Below are 17,492 nucleotides of genomic sequence, written 5' to 3'. Positions count from 1 at the left end.
GAAGTACTTCGGCTGGTAGATGAAAGAAGATTCAAATGGTTCAAACGGCCCTGAGCACTATGGGACTTAACTTCTGAGGTCATCAGTCCCCTAGAACTTAGAGCTACTTAAACCTAACTAACCTAAGGACATCACACACATCCATGCCCGAGGCAGGATTCGAACCTACGACCGTAGCAGTTGCGCGGTTCCAGACTGTAGCGCCTAGAACTGTTCGGCCACTCCGGCCGGCGATGAAAGAAGGAAGAACAAAAGTGTTTAGGGAAATACGGGAGCACAGAAATACAAACCACTTAGGAATTAAATACACAGAAATTGCAGGGTGGCTAAGGCGAAACGGCTGCAGGAAAAATGTGAAGAAATCGAAAAAGAAATGTTTGTCACAAGGATTGACTCAGCGAATAGAACAGTCAAAACAACTTTCGGTGAAATTAAAAACAAGGGCGGTAACATTAAGAGTGCTGTGGGAATTTCATTGTTAAATGCAGAGGAGAGAGCGGTTAGGTGGAAAGAGTACATTAGCGGCCTCTACGACGGGGATAACGCAATATAAGAAGAAACAGGAGTCGATAGGCAAGATATAGGGGATCCCGTATTAGAGTCAGAATTTAAACGAGCTGTGGAAGACTTAAAATGAAATAACGCAGAAAGGACAACATTTCGTCGGAATTTCTAAAGTAATTTGGGGAAGCGATAACAAAACGATCATTCACGTTGGCATGTAGAATGTATGAGAATTTCATCAGACTTTCGGTAAAACATTATCCACATCATTTCAAAGATTGCAAAAGCCGACAAGTGCGAGAATCATCGCACAGTCAGCTTAACAGCCCATGCATCCAAGTTACTGAAAAGAAATATATATAGAAAAATGGAAAAGAAAATTCAGGATGTGTTACGTGACAATCAGTTTTACATTAGGAAAGGTAAAGGCATCAGAGAAGCAGTGCTGAAGTTTTGTGGATAACGGGACCGAGGATGTAGAAAAATCGACTACTTCATATGATATGTCAACACGGAAAAAGCTTCCGACAACGTCTAATGGTGTAAGATGTTTTAAATTCTGAAAATTGGGATTATTTATAGGGAAGAACCAAGACGAAACAGTAAGAGTTGAAGACCAAGAACGATGTGCACAGATTATGGAGAGTGTGAGACCCTGTCCCTGCTGTTCCGTATATACGTTGAAGAAGCAATGACGGAATTAAAAGAAAGGTTCGAGAATGGAATACTAAAATTCAAGGTGAAAGGATGTCAGTGATAAGATTCACTGATGACATTGCTAACCTCAGTGAAAGTGAAGAAGAATTATGGGATCTGGTGAACGGAATGAACAGTCTGACGAGTACAGAAAAGGGAAGTAGTGGAAATAAACAGGATCTAGGCCATTTTGTTAGTGCAGGTTACCTTCATCAGGAGCAGGTATGCATTCAGAGACAAGCCTGTTAAGTGCTTTTCCATGTCAGCCTATTGTTCTCCTTTGATTGACAGATATTTAACCTATTGTTCTGCTAACTACTTTTCCATGTCACTGCAATTAACTTATTGTCCCCCCCCCCACCCCATCCCCTACTCTCCCTCAACCCCCACCCCCCTCACTGCTACAGGTACACTTTCAGGTCTGAGTTAACCAATTGTACTGTTTAGTACTTTTCCGTGGCACACCAATTTCCTTTCGATTGACAGGCACTTAAGCTATCGTCCCCCCATTCCCTCCTCCCCCCCTCCCCCTCATCCCTCGCTGCTACAGATACACTTTCAGGTCTGAGTTATTGGATAGGCCCCCCTCTCGCTCTTATCAATTTGATTGACTACTTAATTAAATTGATCAATTAGTTAACCTCTGGTGGGAAAGTGACACATCCCGCTGCCATGCTTCCCCTGGCAGGAAGTTCAAATTCCATCAGGACCACCTCTACTAACCTAAGAAAATGGCGGGAAAAAAGAGCGCCTCCACTAACCCAAGTCATCTGATCGCCACCTCTTCCTAGGAATTGGCGGGGAAAAGACTCAGTTGATCGATCATTTGGAGGGTATTAGATTGCTCTGTATGGAATATTGTTTTAGAGGATTCAAGATAATGTATGGCATATATGGAAAGGGTGTATTTTAATTTATAAAAAATTCAGTTTGTAGGGTTGGATTTTTCTTGCTCATCATTCTCTGCTGTTTGGAAACATCTAGGTCTTGCAAGAACGAATTACATGGGGCAAACATGTTGCATAACCTAGTGTTTGGCACTGCACTCTGGGTGTCTTAACCTAATGTTTGACCCTTTGTCGGCACTTAACCTACTGCTCTGTTTAGTGGTTTTCCATCTCACCACACGTATACAATTGTACCGCCTTTGATACGAAATTAAGTAATTAGTTATGTCCTCCCACCATTTTTTGGTACACTTTTCGAATTTCATATGCTTTTGAAATGAGAAGTGTACCAGAAAATGTTGGGAAGACATAACTAATTATTTAATTTCGTATCAAAGACGGTACAATTGTATAAGTATGGTGACATGGAAAACCACTTGAAGCGAGAGTAAATCGAAGAAAGATGAACATAATGAGAAGTAGCAGAAATGGGGACAGCGAAAAACTTAATATCAGTATTGATGGTCGTGAAGTAGACGAGGTTAAGGAATTCTACTATCTGAAAATGTACGTTTGGAGCACAGCATGGTGTGGTAGTGATACATTGACTGTCAGAAGACAGAATCAGAAGAGAATCGAATCATTTGAGATGTGGCATTATAGACGAATGTTGAAAATTAGGTAGAATTGTTGGATTTGAGGTCCACCAGTTATGCAAAACACCGTTTTTTCTCAGTAACCAAACATGTTTCCGCACCACTATGCCATCATCAGTGAGTTTTCGTTTTTATTTATTCCTTACATAAATAAAAACGAAAATCCACACATGGTGGCACAGTGATATCGAAACATGTTGGGTGCTGAGAAAAAACGGTGTTTTGCGTAACAGGCGGACCTCACATCCAACAGTTTTAACTGCAGTCACGGCCAACACAAGGAACTGCAAATCAAAATGAAAATTAGGTAGATTGGTAAGGTGAGGAATGAGGAGGTTCTGCGCAGAATGGGAGATGATAGGAATACGTGGAAAACACTGACAAGGAGAAGGGACAGAATGACAGGACATCTGTTAAGACATCAGGTTCAAATGGTTCAAATGGCTCTGAGCACTATGGGACTTAACTGCTGTGGTCATCAGTCCCCTAGAACTTAGAACTACTTAAACCTAACTAACCTAAGGACATCACACAACACCCAGACTTAAGACATCAGGGAATGACTTCCATGGTACCAGAGGGAGCTGTAGAGGGCAAAAACTGTAGATGAAGGCAGAGATTGGAATACATCCAGCAGATAATTGAGGACGTAGATTGAAAGTGCTACTCTGAGATGAAGAGGTTGACACTGGAGAGGAATTCGTGGCGGGCTGCGTCAGAGTAGTCAGAAGACTGATGACTCAAAAAAAAGAAATCAAGATTGTGTGTTTCATGCATTTCTACCCACAGTGCAATATTTCTTTCGAATCCCTACTCTGTGTATTGATTTGACTTGCTGGTCGGGCGTCTGCACCGTGGACAGATTATATGTCTCTAGCCCCCTCTAGTGATTACTGATCTGTCTGCAACAGTCACACGTGAAATCTAGACGTAAACTCCTCTGAGGTCGCATCATGAGCGATTATTTATGGTTTTGTAAGATAGCGTCACAAGCGTCGGTATGCCAGGCGGCTACTTGTTACGTAACGTAACAGACACATACCTCACATGCATCGCTCTTTCAAGGTCTCTTAATACATGAAATATCAGTTTACGAACATTGGTTCCTGATTACAAAATACTCAGTTTAAAGGCGTGTGTCTACAGTTTTGATTTTTTGGTGCTATGCGTCACAACCAGCACATTTTTCTGATTCATTATTCACCACGAAGCATTTGAAGAAGCTATTTTCTCGTTAGCTAGTGGATAATATTTTCTTTATATTCTGTATAATGTGTGTGTGTGTGTGTGTGAGTGTGCATTAATATACACTCTTGGAAATTGAAATAAGAACACCGTGAATTCATTGTCCCAGGAAGGGGAAACTTTATTGACACATTCCTGGGGTCAGATACATCACATGATCACACTGACAGAACCACAGGCACATAGACACAGGCAACAGAGCATGCACAATGTCGGCACTAGTACAGTGTATATCCACCTTTCGCAGCAATGCAGGCTGCTATTCTCCCATGGAGACGATCGTAGAGATGCTGGATGTAGTCCTGTGGAACGGCTTGCCATGCCATTTCCACCTGGCGCCTCAGTTGGACCAGCGTTCGTGCTGGACGTGCAGACCGCGTGAGACGACGCTTCATCCAGTCCCAAACATGCTCAATGGGGGACAGATCCGGAGATCTTGCTGGCCAGGGTAGTTGACTTACACCTTCTAGAGCACGTTGGGTGGCACGGGATACATGCGGACGTGCATTGTCCTGTTGGAACAGCAAGTTCCCTTGCCGGTCTAGGAATGGTAGAACGATGGGTTCGATGACGGTTTGGATGTACCGTGCACTATTCAGTGTCCCCTCGACGATCACCAGTGGTGTACGGCCAGTGTAGGAGATCGCTCCCCACACCATGATGCCGGGTGTTGGCCCTGTGTACCTCGGTCGTATGCAGTCCTGATTGTGGCGCTCACCTGCACGGCGCCAAATACGCATACGACCATCATTGGCACCAAGGCAGAAGCGACTCTCATCGCTGAAGACGACACGTCTCCATTCGTCCATCCATTCACGCCTGTCGCGACACCACTGGAGGCGGGCTGCACGATGTTGGAGCGTGAGCGGAAGACGGCCTAACGGTGTGCGAGACCGTAGCCCAGCTTCATGGAGACGGTTGCGAATGGTCCTCGCCGATACCCCAGGAGCAACAGTGTCCCTAATTTGCTGGGAAGTGGCGGTGCGGTCCCCTACGGCACTGCGTAGGATCCTACGGTCTTGGCGTGCATCCGTGCGTCGCTGCGGTCCGGTCCCAGGTCGACGGGCACGTGCACCTTCCGCCGACCACTGGCGACAACATCGATGTACTGTGGAGACCTCACGCCCCACGTGTTGAGCAATTCGGCGTTAGTCCACCCGGCCTCCCGCATGCCCACTATACGCCCTCGCTCAAAGTCCGTCAACTGCACATACGGTTCACGTCCACGCTATCGCGGCATGCTACCAGTGTTTGCGATGGAGCTCCGTATGCCACGGCAAACTGGCTGACACTGACGGCGGCGGTGCACAAATGCTGCGCAGCTAGCGCCATTCGACGGCCAACACCGCGGTTCCTGGTGTGTCCGCTGTGCCGTGCGTGTGATCATTGCTTGTACAGCCCTCTCGCAGTGTCCGGAGCAAGTATGGTGGGTCTGACACACCGGTGTCAATGTGTTCTTTTTTCCATTTCCAGGAGTGTATTACATAGATTAGCTTCCAATTTTTTTAGCAAACGTTCGGAGAGTATAGTATCGTAACAATTGAAACTCTCGAAAACGTAAAGAAATTCTATTAAAAGAATATGCTTCACCTAACAGACACTTTTCAGTTGCGGCGTTGAGGGTTAGCGCACGTGGACTTGTTTGCGACCTCAGTGGCTGTAGAAAAAACTCATTGCCTGGGTGACAGTACCTGCCGTCGATAACAAAACTGACACTGTTCATGAATCCACAGGTGATACCGACAAACCACTGGAAGTGAGGGAAGCCATAACAGTAAGGAAAAATAAGAGAAAGGCTGTCTTCCCACAACGTAGGTGGAAACTACAGAAACGTACAACTTTCTCCCAATTTTTTTCTTGTGTACCGTTATCTACAGACTTGTGTTCACAATTTTAGAGCTACTTGAAATACTGACGCTGGTGAGTGCAGACTTCGATTATATACTGTACAAATTATGATGTTCCCAAAGTTGTGTAAGGGTTTTGCTGTTGTTGCTGTCGTTGTTGTTGTTGTGGTCTTCAGTCAAGAGACTGGTGTGATGCTACTCTATCCTGTGCAGGCTTCTTCATCTCTCAATACCTACTGCACCCTACATACTTCTCAATCTGCTTAGTGTATTCATCTCTTGGTCTTCCCCTGCGATTTTTACCCTCCACGCTGCCCTTCGGTACTAAATTGGTGATCCCATGATGTCTCAGAATATGTCCTACCAACCGATACCTACATCTCGTCAAGTTGTGCCAAAAATTTCTCTTCTCCCCAATTCTATTCAGTACGTCCTCATTAGTTATGTGATCTATCCATCTAATCTTCAGCATTCTTCTGTAGCACCACATTTCTAAAGCTTCTATTCTCTTCTTGTCTAAAGTATTTATCGTCCATGTTTCACTTCCATACATGGCTACATTCCATACCAATACTTCCAGAAAAGACTTCCTGACATTTAAATCTATGCTCGATGTTAACAAATTTCTCTTCTTCAGAAACGCCTTCCTTCGCACTGCTAGTCTCCATCTTATATCCTCTCTACTTCCACCATCATTAGTTATTTTCCTCCCCAAATAGCATAACTCATCTACTACTTTAAGTGTTTCAATCCCTAATCTAATTCTCTCAGCATCACCCGATTTAATTCGACTACATTCCATTATACTCGTTCTGCTTTTGTTGATGTCTATCTTATATCCCCCTTTCAAGACACTGTCCATTCCGTTCAACTGTTCTTTCAAGTCCTTTGCTGTCTCTGACAGAATTACTGTGTCATCGGCGAACCTAAACGTTTTTATTTCTTCTTCATGGATGTTAATTCGTACTCCAAATTTTTCTTTTGTTTCCTTTACTGCTTGCTCAATATACAGACTGAATAACATCGGGTTTAGGCTACAACCCTATCTCACTCCCTTCCCAACCACTGCTTCCCATTTATGCCCCTCGACTCTTACAAGTGCCATTTGGTTTCTGTACAAATTTTAAATAGCCTTTCACTCCCTGTATCTTACCCCTGCCACCTTCAGAATTTGAAAGAGAGTATTCCAGTCAACATTGTCGAAAGCTTTCTGTAAGTCTACAAATACTAGGAACGTATGTTTGCCTCTCATTAATCTATCTTCTAAGATAAGTCGTAGGGTCAGTATTGCCTCACGTGTTCCAACAGTTCTACGGAATCCAAACTGTTCTTCCCAGTCTGTAAATATTTCGTGTTAGTATTTTGCAGCCGTGGCTTATTAAACTGATAGTTCACATCTGTCAACACCTACTTTCTTTGGGATTGGAATTATTATATTTTTCTTAAAGTCTGAGGGTATTTCGCCTGTTTCATACATCTTGCTCACCAGATGGTACAGTTTTGTCAGGGCTGGCTCTCCCAAGGCTACCAGAAGTTGTTATGGGACGTTGTCTACTCTCGGGGCCGTGTTTCGACTTAGGTTTTTCATTGCTCTGTCAAAATCCTTACGCAGTATCATATCTCCCATTTCATTTTCTTCTACGTCCTCTTCCATTTCCATAATATTGTGGCTGGCTATGAGCACTATGCGACTTAACTTCTGAGGTCATCAGTCGCCTAGAACTTAGAACTAACTAAACCTAACTAACCTAAGGACATCACACACATCCATGCCCGAGGCAGGATTCGAACCTGCGACCGTAGTGGTCACTCGGTTCCAGACTGTAGCGCCTAGAACCGCACGGCCACTCCGGCCAGCAACCCATAATATTGTCCTCGAGTACATCGCCCTTGTATAGACCCTCTATATACTCCTTCCACCTTCCTGCTTTCCCTTTTTTGCTTAGAACTGGGTTTCCATCTGAGCTCTTGATATTCATGCAAGTGGTTCTCTTTTCTCCAAAGGTCTCTTTAATTTTCCTGTAGACAGTGTCTATCTTACCCCTAGTGATATATGAATCTACACTCCTGGAAATGGAAAAAAGAACACATTGACACCGGTGTGTCAGACCCACCATACTTGCTCCGGACACTGCGAGAGGGCTGTACAAGCAATGATCACACGCACGGCACAGCGGACACACCAGGAACCGCGGTGTTGGCCGTCGAATGGCGCTAGCTGCGCAGCATTTGTGCACCGCCGCCGTCAGTGTCAGCCAGTTTGCCGTGGCATACGGAGCTCCATCGCAGTCTTTAACACTGGTAGCATGCCGCGACAGCGTGGACGTGAACCGTATGTGCAGTTGACGGACTTTGAGCGAGGGCGTATAGTGGGCATGCGGGAGGCCGGGTGGACGTACCGCCGAATTTCTCAACACGTGGGGCGTGAGGTCTCCACAGTACATCGATGTTGTCGCCAGTGGTCGGCGGAAGGTGCACGTGCCCGTCGACCTGGGACCGGACCGCAGCGACGCACGGATGCACGCCAAGACCGTAGGATCCTACGCAGTGCCGTAGGGGACCGCACCGCCACTTCCCAGCAAATTAGGGACACTGTTGCTCGTGGGGTATCGGCGAGGACCATTCGCAACCGTCTCCATGAAGCTGGGCTACGGTCCCGCACACCGTTAGGCCGTCTTCCGCTCACGCCCCAACATCGTGCAGCCCGCCTCCAGTGGTGTCGCGACAGGCGTGAATGGAGGGACGAATGGAGACGTGTCGTCTTCAGCGATGAGAGTCGCTTCTGCCTTGGTGCCAATGATGGTCGTATGCGAGTTTGGCGCCGTGCAGGTGAGCGCCACAATCAGGACTGCATACGACCGAGGCACACAGGGCCAACACCCGGCATCATGGTGTGGGGAGCGATCTCCTACACTGGCCGTACACCACTGGTGATCGTCGAGGGGACACTGAATAGTGCACGGTACATTCAAACCGTCATCGAACCCATCGTTCTACCATTCCTAGACCGGCAAGGGAACTTGCTGTTCCAACAGGACAATGCACGTCCGCATGTATCCCGTGCCACCCAACGTGCTCTAGAAGGTGTAAGTCAACTACCCTGGCCAGCAAGATCTCCGGGTCTGTCCCCCATTGAGCATGTTTGGGACTGGATGAAGCGTCGTCTCACGCGGTCTGCACGTCCAGCACGAACGCTGGTCCAACTGAGGCGCCAGGTGGAAATGGCATGGCAAGCCGTTCCACAGGACTACATCCAGCATCTCTACGATCGTCTCCATGGGAGAATAGCAGCCTGCATTGCTGCGAAAGGTGGATATACACTGTACTAGTGCCGACATTGTGCATGCTCTGTTGCCTGTGTCTATGTGCCTGTGGTTCTGTCAGTGTGATCATGTGATGTATCTGACCCCAGGAATGTGTCAATAAAGTTTCCCCTTCCTGGGACAATGAATTCACGGTGTTCTTATTTCAATTTCCAGGAGTGTAGTAATTCTCCTGCCGCCAATCGCATCAAGCAACGTGCTGTTTAGCTCTTGTTCGTGAAAGGATCCACTATACTCGCCGTCAATTAGATTTTGTTTCTAACGAATTGTTTCAGTTTCATTTAATGGTGGCGTCTAATGTTTCTGAATTTTCTTGGGATTGGGTTTAGGGTGCCTCTTGGTCGCAGTCTGACTGGGAATTTCAATCTGTAACTGCTCGTCATTCGGCGTAGTTTGGTCGTTTCCTTGGCTCAGTGTCTAATTCTGATTTTAATTCTCGATGTTCTGTGATCAATTTCACGGAGAAAACGTTTGACGACGCAGCTTTGTTTGTACTAGGGAAAGGTTTTGAATTTCGCACCGACGTTAAAACTTTGCCAGTCGTTGATTTTATTAGTTCTATCGAACAGGCTGTTTATAAACTACCTTCCGAGGCTGCGGAAGAGGATAGGAGGGAAGCTTGTCGTGTGTTGACTGGGGCCCGTCCACCCAAGTGTAACATTACAGCAGCTGAGGCGGCTGCTTTACGTTCACTCAGAAAGGATCCTGATACTGTTATTTTACCTGCGGACAAGGGAAATGCCACGGTTTTGTTGAACAAGCACGATTACATTCAAAAGATGCAGTGTCTACTTTCTGATTCGGCGTATCGCAAAATCGGTGCTGACCATACTAAGAGTGTTGAGAGAAATATTAATAACCTCCTGAAGAAAAGTTTTTTGTCATAGGAAACTATCAAGAGTCTTAATTCTTACTGTGCTGTACCACCTAGATTATACGGCCGCCCTAAGGTCCATCAAGAGGCTGTCCCGTTAAGGCCTATTGTTTCTAATATTGGTGCTCCGACATATCGTGTATCTAAACATCTTGCTAGTTTGTTGAGCCCACTAGTAGGTAGGTGTGAACACACATTAAGAACTCTGCAGATTGCGTTTGAATGACTCTGATATTTTAGTCAGTTTTTATGTGGTTTCTCTTTTCATTCGTGTTCCTCTCTCTGATTCGTTGCAGCTGATTGAGGTTACGTTTGGTATCGAGTTAACAGATTTGTTTCGACATGTACTGACTTCCACTTACTTTTTATTCAATGATCAGTACTACGAACAGACTGATAGAGTTGCAATGGGAATCCCGTTGTCATCTGTTCTGACCAATTTGTGTATGGAGGACTTTGAGGAATGTGCATTGGAGTCAGCGACCTTGAAACCAGGGTGTTTTTTCAGATATGTAGACGATACTTTTGTTGTTTGGCCTCATGGTAGTGAAAATTTAAATCGGTTTTTGAATCACCTGAATTCAATCCACCCGAATATTCAGTTCATGATGGAGGTGGAAAAGAATGGATGCCTTCCCTTTCTTGATGTGTTGGTCAGAAGGAAGACTGATGGTATGTTGGGACATTCTGTTTATAGGAAGCCTACTCACACTGACTTGTATCTGCGAGCTGATAGTTGTCACCATCCAGCTCAGTGTGAAGGAGTACTTCGTACCTTGGTTCACAGGGCCCACGTTACCTCAGACCCTGAAAGTTTGGCAGCTGAGCTAGCACATCTCGAAGTCACCTTTCGTCAGAATGGTTACAGTGAGAGGGAGATCAAACGTGCGTTGCGCTATCAGCCTTCTGTGCAACGGGTGAGTGACGATAGAAACGAAGTGGCACCAAAGTCTACGGCCTTTTTGCCTTACGCAGGAAGCATTTCCAACAGGATTGGCCATATTTTGCGGAAATATAATGTGAAATGTGTTTTCCGACCACCTATTAAGACCCTGTTGGCGTCCGTAAAAGATGACCTTGGTTTGCGTAAGGCTGGTGTCTATCGTATTCCTTGCAGTTGTGGCCTGTCATATATTGGTCAGACAATCAGGACTGTGGAAGACCGGTGTATTGAACATAAGCGTCACACACGCTTACAACAGCCGAGGAGATCCGCTATTGCAGAACATTGCCTTGACATCGGTCATCCTATGGAATACAACAACACGGAGATTCTGGCTTGCACGTCCAGCTATTGGGATAGTGTTATTAAGGAAGCTGTTGAAATCAAACTATTAAGCAACGTTATAAACAGAGATGATGGATTTTGTTTAAATGCTGCTTGGAATCCGGCTCTGTCTCTCATCAAAAAACAGAGGGACAGAATTAGTGCTACCTCACCTGTTGATTAATAGTCACTGTAGACATTTCTGATGTTGGTTATCTTTGGCTGTGTGTTGACTCTGCGGTTACTTGTTCTGTTGTGGTATCTTCCTTGTTTCTCCTCTGTAAACCGAGGTATTAAATTCCCTTGCACATTGCTTCCTCCTTGCAGTTGTGCGCCGGCCGAAGTGGCCGTGCGGTTAAAGGCGCTGCAGTCTGGAACCGCAAGACCGCTACGGTCGCAGGTTCGAATCCTGCCTCGGGCATGGATGTTTGTGATGTCCTTAGGTTAGTTAGGTTTAACTAGTTCTAAGTTCTAGGGGACTAATGACCTCAGCCGTTGAGTCCCATAGTGCTCAGAGCCATTTGAACCATTTTGCAGTTGTGCCTTGTGGATGGCAGGGTGTGCTCTTGTCGAAATATCGGCAGTGGTCGACGACGTCAGCCGGCAGCAAACCTGTAAGTTATTGGAAGAGTATCTGATATCTTTCTCTCGTGTTTTAGGTAGCGTGTATTGTGTACTGTGTGTTAAACCGGGGATCTAGAAAAGACGGAGAGGCTTCGTCCTACCGTAGCCCTCAGTGGTTCACAGTCCCACTTTCGCCTTCTACTAGATCATTTACTGCATACACACACGTTAAAAAAGTGTTGCATCACCCCTGAACTCCTGAAGATAGACGTTGCCTATGGATATTGTATCACAGACAAAGTCCCTTTGACAGTTCAGAGATGTCACTAAATCCGCCCAAAGATGTAAACGACCAAGCTTGAGCAGCGCCTATTAGACTGAGGCGGTCCGACAGCCGATCAGTTCCAGTCATTCCGACGGGAAGGAGGTACACGGCTCGTGTTGTCTATAGTTCAACCGTGCCTAGACGGTCAATACCACGGTTCGGTAGCGTCCGCATGTTACTTTGTGCCAGGAAGCGCTCTCAATAAGGGAAGTGTCCAGTTGACTCGGAGTGAACCAAAGCAATGTTGTTCGGACGTGGAGGAGATAAAGAAAGACAGGAACAGTCTATGTCTTGCATCGTTCAGGCCGCCCAAGAGCTGCTGCTGCAGTGGATGACCGCTACCTACGGATTATGGCTCGGAGGAACTCTAACAGCAACGCCACCATGTTGAATAATGCTTTTCATGTAGCCACAGGACGTAGCGTCACGACTAAAACTGTGTGCAGTATGCTGCATGATGAACAACTTCACTCCCGCCGTCCATGGCGAGGTCCATCTTTGGAACCACGACACCATCCAGCGCGGTACAGATGGGCCCAGCAACATGCCGAGTGGACCGCTCAGGATTGGCATCACGTTCTGTTCACCAATGACTGTCGCACATGCCTTCAACCAGACAATCGTCGGAGACGTGTTTGGAGGCAACCCGGTCAGGCTGAACGCCTTAGACACACGGTCCAGTGAGTGCAGCAAGGTGGAGGTTCCCTGATGTTTTGGGGTGGCATTATGTGGGGCCGTTCGTGGTCATGGAAGGCGCCGTAACGGCGGTACGATACGTGAATGCCATCCACCTCCCGATAGTGCAACCATGGCTCTGAGCACTATGGGACTCAACTGCTGTGGTTATAAGTCCCCTAGAACTTAGAACTACTTAAACCTAACTAACCCAAGGACAGCACACAACACCCAGGCATCACGAGGCAGAGAAAATCCCTGACCCCGCCGGGAATCGAACCCGGGAAGATGGTGCAACAATATCGGCAGCATATTGGCAAGGCATTCGTCTTCATGGACGACAATTCGCGCCACCATCGTGTACATCTTGTGAATGAATTCCTTCAGGATAACGAAAATTACGTTTACGTCTATCGATTTTGTTCCGCTATGGGCGAAAATCTGTTGCGATACCTCATAAGCTAGTATTTCTTTCACCAACCGCCAGTGCGGGACGATGTCAGATGTCTTCCTGAAGTCAAGGAAAGCGGTATCAATCTGAGCGCCATAGTTTACTGCGCTATTGACCTAATGGAGGAACAGCTCGAGCAGTTTTTTGCGAGACTTATGATTGCGAAATACACTCCTGGAAATGGAAAAAAGAACACATTGACACCGGTGTGTCAGACCCACCATACTTGCTCCGGACACTGCGAGAGGGCTGTACAAGCAATGATCACACGCACGGCACAGCGGACACACCAGGAACCGCGGTGTTGGCCGTCGAATGGCGCTAGCTGCGCAGCATTTGTGCACCGCCGCCGTCAGTGTCAGCCAGTTTGCCGTGGCATACGGAGCTCCATCGCAGTCTTTAACACTGGTAGCATGCCGCGACAGCGTGGACGTGAACCGTATGTGCAGTTGACGGACTTTGAGCGAGGGCGTATAGAGGGCATGCGGGAGGCCGGGTGGACGTACCGCCGAATTGCTCAACACGTGGGGCGTGAGGTCTCCACAGTACATCGATGTTGTCGCCAGTGGTCGGCGGAAGGTGCACGTGCCCGTCGACCTGGGACCGGACCGCAGCGACGCACGGATGCACGCCAACACCGTAGGATCCTACGCAGTGCCGTAGGGGACCGCACCGCCACTTCCCAGCAAATTGGGGACACTCTTGCTCCTGGGGTATCGGCGAGGACCATTCGCAACCGTCTCCATGAAGCTGGGCTACGGTCCTGCACACCGTTAGGCCGTCTTCCGCTCACGCCCCAACATCGTGCAGCCCGCCTCCAGTGGTGTCGCGACAGGCGTGAATGGAGGGACGAATGGAGACGTGTCGTCTTCAGCGATGAGAGTCGCTTCTGCCTTGGTGCCAATGATGGTCGTATGCGTGTTTGGCGCCGTGCAGGTGAGCGCCACAATCAGGACTGCATACGACCGAGGCACACAGGGCCAACACCTGGCATCATGGTGTGGGGAGCGATCTCCTACACTGGCAGTACACCACTGGTGATCGTCGAGGGGACACTGAATAGTGCACGGTACATGCAAACCGTCATCGAACCCATCGTTCTACCATTCCTAGACCGGCAAGGGAACTTGCTGTTCCAACAGGACAATGCACGTCCGCATGTATCCCGTGCCACCCAACGTGCTCTAGAAGGTGTAAGTCAACTACCCTGGCCAGCAAGATCTCCGGATCTGTCCCCCATTGAGCATGTTTGGGACTGGATGAAGCGTCGTCTCACGCGGTCTGCACGTCCAGCACGAACGCTGGTCCAACTGAGGCGCCAGGTGGAAATGGCATGGCAAGCCGTTCCACAGGACTACATCCAGCATCTCTACGATCGTCTCCATGGGAGAATAGCAGCCTGCATTGCTGCGAAAGGTGGATATACACTGTACTAGTGCCGACATTGTGCATGCTCTGTTGCCTGTGTCTATGTGCCTGTGGTTCTGTCAGTGTGATCATGTGATGTATCTGACCCCAGGAATGTGTCAATAAAGTTTCCCCTTCCTGGGACAATGAATTCACGGTGTTCTTATTTCAATTTCCAGGAGTGTACATGTTGGGTTTTACAGAGGAGAATTTCGTTCTTCAAAAACCTCATAATTCTTGTGCATAAACATGTTTCATAATTCTGCAACAGATTGACCTCGACGATACAGGTATATAATTGCGGGCATCAGTTCTACGACCTTTTATGAAAACTGGAATGTGCGCTTTCCTCCAATCGCTAGCCTTTGTTGCTCCAGCGATCCACCATAAACTGCTGCGAGAAGAAGAGCAAATTCTTTAGCATTGTCTTCGTCGAATCTTATACGTATCTCGTGTGGTCCTGACGCTTTTCCTCTATTAAGTGATTTTAGTTGCTTTCCTGTTCCGCCATAGATTATCTCAGTATCTGCGACTTAGGCGTTCGTACGACGACTGAAAGAAGGGACCGTGTTATAATCTTCTGGGGTGAGACTATTTCGGATGAGCGAATTCGGTATTTCGTCCTTGTCTCTGTTGTCTTCTGTTTCGGAGCCAGTATGGTGACAGAGTGAATGAAGAGAGTATTTCGAATCGCTTACTGATTTTACATAAGACCGAAACGTTTTAGCACTTTTACTGAGATCGGTTGATAAAATTCTACTTTCAGTGATCGAACGCCTCCGTCATTACTCTCCTAGTGCTCAGTTTCGCTTCGTTCAGCTTTTGTTGGTCAATTAGGTTTTGACTTCACTTGAATCTGTAATGTTTTTTACTAGTTCACAGCCGGCCGCGGTGGTCTCGCGGTTAAGGCGCTCAGTCCGGAACCGCGCAACTGCTACGGTCGCAGGTTCGAATCCTGCCTCGGGCATGGATGTGTGTGATGTCCTTAGGTTAGTTAGGTTTAAGTAGTTCTAAGTTCTAGGGGACTGATGACCACAGATGTTAAGTCCCATAGTGCTCAGAGCCATTTGAACCATTTTTTTGAACTAGTTCACATAGCTGTTTTCTAACACGGCTATTAAACCACGGTGGGTCCTCGTCATCCCTTAAGGCTTTGCTGGGAACATACTTGTCTAAGGCATATTGAACGGTGCTTTTAAATTTTTTCCACTTGTGGTCCGCAACTTCGTTCATATCACTGAATATTTTTGTTGATTGGTCAGATACTCTGCAATCTGTGTTCTGTCACTCTTGGTAAGCAAAACTGTCTCCTTCGTTCTTGATATTTCTTGTAAAGCCTGTAGTTACAGTTGATGTGCAAACTGTTACTGAACGAGTACGAGGTTGGTGTAGAGGGGGTGATGGTTCAAATGGCTCTGAGCACTATGGGACTTACCATCTGAGACCTTCAGTCCCCTAGACTTAGAACTACTTAAACCTAACAAACCTAAGGACATCACACACATCCATGCCCGAGGCAGGATTCGAACCTGCGACCGTAGGACCCGCGTAGGTCCCGACTGAAGCGCCTAGAACGGCTCGACCACAGCGGCCGGCGAGAGGGGATGATGGAAGATATGTCCGCAAAGACATGGGGATAAACTGTGTATCACCTAGACGCCCTACGGGCGACAAACGGAGCAAAAAAACAAAGTTTATGAGACGAGCTTCCATTTTCAGCAAAGTAAATTGCTATATCTAGCTTAGCTCCTTAGAACCAAATTTTAGTAATCAGGGAAAGAGATTATGTTCACCCTGTGTATAAAAGTTGTTAACTCGGCTCAGAGGACTAAGAGTTACGTTCTTTTAATTCAGGAATGTTTCGTTGTGGTTGAAGTTAGGGGTAACAGTAAGTTTCGCCTCGTTGCGCAACTCTGTAGCACAGTACAATCTTCATGAACTTCACGTATCAGCCAGAGTGGAATGCTAGTTTTACAGCACAGCTCCGTGCCGGTGAGGAGTGGCTGGATTTTGGAGGGCGCAGATGCGCGAGTCGCACCGTTGGCACCAGGTGCTGTGCGCCGTGTGGCGTGCAGTGTAAAGAGCCCCCCGTGCGACTGCTAGAGGCTGAAGGCTGCGGGACGGTGACAGCGCGGGAGAGGGCGCCCCGAGTGGCTCCCCTCGCCTCGCCGCGTCCTGCCTGACAACTAGTTTAGCCGGCACTCCACTCTCCCATTACGGGCCATTACGGGCCACAGGGGACTCACAAAGGTAGCGCACGGGCCGCGCCGCTGCGCGCACTCGCGGCCCTGGAGCTGTTCTATTACCGTACCGCCGCCCTGCTCTACACACCGAGGTGACGAAAGTCACGGGACAGCCATATGCCCATACACTACTGGCCATTAAAACTGCTACACCAAGAAGAAATGCAGATGATAAACGGGTATTCATTGGACAAATATATTATACTAGAACTGACCTGTGGTTACATTTTCACGCAATTTGGGTGCATAGATCCTGAGAAATCATTACCCAGACCAACCACCTCTCGCCGTAATAACGGCCTTGATACGCCTGGGCATTGAGTCAAACAGAGCTTGGATGGCGTATACGGGAACAGCTTCAACATGATACCACAGTTCATCAGGAGTAGTGAATGGCGTATTGTGACGAGCCAGACACCATTGACCAGACGTTTTCAATTGGTGAGATACCTGGAGAATGTGCTGGCGAGGGAAGCAGTCGAACATTTTCTGTATCCAGAAAGGCCCGTACAGGACCTGCAACATGTG

This window comes from Schistocerca nitens, chromosome 2, assembly GCF_023898315.1.
Source record: "Schistocerca nitens isolate TAMUIC-IGC-003100 chromosome 2, iqSchNite1.1, whole genome shotgun sequence".
Classification (NCBI taxonomy): Eukaryota; Metazoa; Arthropoda; class Insecta; order Orthoptera; family Acrididae; genus Schistocerca; species Schistocerca nitens.
This window is presented reverse-complemented; position numbering follows the sequence as displayed.